The sequence below is a fragment of the Leptonychotes weddellii genome, chromosome 2 (assembly GCF_054177405.1).
Source record: "Leptonychotes weddellii isolate Sample4059 chromosome 2, ASM5417740v2, whole genome shotgun sequence".
In the NCBI taxonomy this organism is placed as follows: domain Eukaryota; kingdom Metazoa; phylum Chordata; class Mammalia; order Carnivora; family Phocidae; genus Leptonychotes; species Leptonychotes weddellii.
Window position 1 is genome coordinate 165,164,542 of NC_138370.1, and position 2,260 is coordinate 165,166,801.

General features: G+C 37.5%; 1 pseudogene; it reads left to right on the forward strand.

Annotated features, from left to right (window-relative positions):
• Nucleotides 1-284: 284 nt before the first annotated feature.
• On the forward strand, nucleotides 285-1,513 carry LOC115940209 (putative ATP-dependent RNA helicase DDX10 pseudogene; annotated as a pseudogene).
• The last annotated feature ends 747 nt before the right edge of the window (nucleotides 1,514-2,260 follow it).

Here is a 2,260-nt window from a genome sequence, read left to right on the forward strand (position 1 = left end):
GGAAAAAATTATTCCAGTGGCATGCAAATACAATTTAATTGATAATTTTGATATAACTGTTACTGATTAGACTGCACCTGAATATAATAAAAGTCTTGATGCTCAGTAAATTCTAATTTAAAAAAAAAGTTGTTTTAATAAATAATGCTTTGGTTTTAGTACATAGTTTATCAGAACTATTCACACTCTGTCCACCACACACACACACACACACACACACACACAAACTCAAGATATCTGAGTGGGTTTTACACCTTGTTGACTAAAAATCACATATATATGTCTGGGTTCATGATAAAGAAAAATACAGCACCACTGTCACTTTGGAACAGACCTGCATAGTTTGTGAGCTACAGCAAAAAATAAATGTGTTATATTCCACTTTGGGAAGGCACCTCAAGAAGAAAAGTATTGTCTTTTTCTTCAGTTGTAAGGAGATTCAGTATCCATATCGTGTTCTGCCAGCTACATCCTGGTTCTTCTATCCTTGCTCCCCACGTCTGACAACAGCAGATGATGAGAATAGGGGTTTATAATGAATCCCTTGGCAAAACAATGACAGGGCTCTTTGCTACTATCATTACAGCCAGGGTCTAGACTTCCTGGCTATGAAATGGGTTCTTCAGTTTGATTGTCCAAAGAATGCCAGCACACATATTCACAGGGAGGTGGAATGGCCAGGTACAGAAAGGATGGCAAAGCTTTATTAATTTTGTTTCTCTCAGAAGAAAAAGGGATGATTCAACAACCTCTCATTGTCTGTGAGGGATATCAAAATTAATCCAGATAAACTTACAGATGTTTAGAAAAAAATCAGTATTGTTTTTAGACCAAGATCAAGATTTAAAAGAAAAGGCTCAAAGATGTTTTGTCCCCTACATTCATTCAACATATCTAATGAAGGATAAAGAAGTATTTGATGTGAGCAAGTTACCTATACCCAAATATGGCCTGTCTCCTGGTCTTGCTGTGGTACCACAGGTAAGATTTCTTCAGCAAATGCATAAACAACCCACCAAAGAATTATTAATGAGTTAAGATAATAAAGTAATTGTGTCAAGAATTGTTCCCTCACCAATGATGAAGTGGAATAATTTAGAGCTCACTTCAATGAGAGAATGTCCATACTTCAGAAACGTAAGAAAGGACCAGAAGGGTCAGAGTCCAGAACTGGCTAGTGGTATTAGTGATGAAGAGGAAGAATAGAAGGTAGATGAGGAGGAAATGGAAGAGAAGCTGGGAAAAGCAAGTTTGTCAATCTCAATCTGTTGTTAACATTGATGAGACACAGAAGATCAAGGAAGGTCCCATGCTGTTCTTGGAAGAAGAGGAAGAGACCTGAAGCTGATTTCTTCAAGGTGAAGTGGGACAGTGTCTTTTGGGTTGGACCTTAAAGAGCAGAAAGCTTTACGGAAGAAAGCAGCTCACATCCAGTGTCAAGAGAAAAGTGACCGTGATTGCAGAAGCAAACAATGTAATAAAGAAAAATTCATATATTTACATGTATAAATGATTATACAAAGTTAAAGATTATATGTTACAAAAATGTATTTGTTTATTCAATTTACATTTAGTTACATTACTTTCATGGGAAACCTACATGTGTAAATGACTTAGTTCACAATAGCTTCTTAACTCCGTGTGTAGTGTCTGCAAAGTATCTCAAGGGAGTTGTTAAATTTCTATAATCAAAAACGTAAATGCAGCATGAAGAGTCTGTATTTCATAGTAAATATAGAGCTGGGAAGAACCTTAAAATATAGATGGTCTCTTCTCAGCTGAGAGAATGGAGGTGCAGAAAGGTTAAGTGACCTCACTAGCAACACACAGAGCATTGATTCCCAGAGGAGTGCTAGGACCATGTTACTTCTCCATTAATTCTCCTGTGAATCATTTTATGGCTTGAAGACTCCTTGTGCAATAAAAGTTTATTAGCCATGTGTCAGGAACTTTGCTAGGTGCTGGAGTTACAGCGATTTATGAGATATAGCCCATGCCCTAAAGGACATCACAGTCTAATGGTAAAGGTAGACACAAAACATGCTATGGAAACTAATAAGTGAAATGCATACAGAAGAGACACATAACCCAGCCTTAAGGGGTCACAGCAGAGATATCGGAGAGAGTGACCTCCAATCTGAGTCTTAAAGGATAAGTAGAATTTTTCCCGGCAGGTTGGGGGATGGGAGTAGGAAAAGCCCTATGCATAGGAAAGGATTAGCTAGGCAGAGTACACATAAGCAAAAGCAGTTGATATATT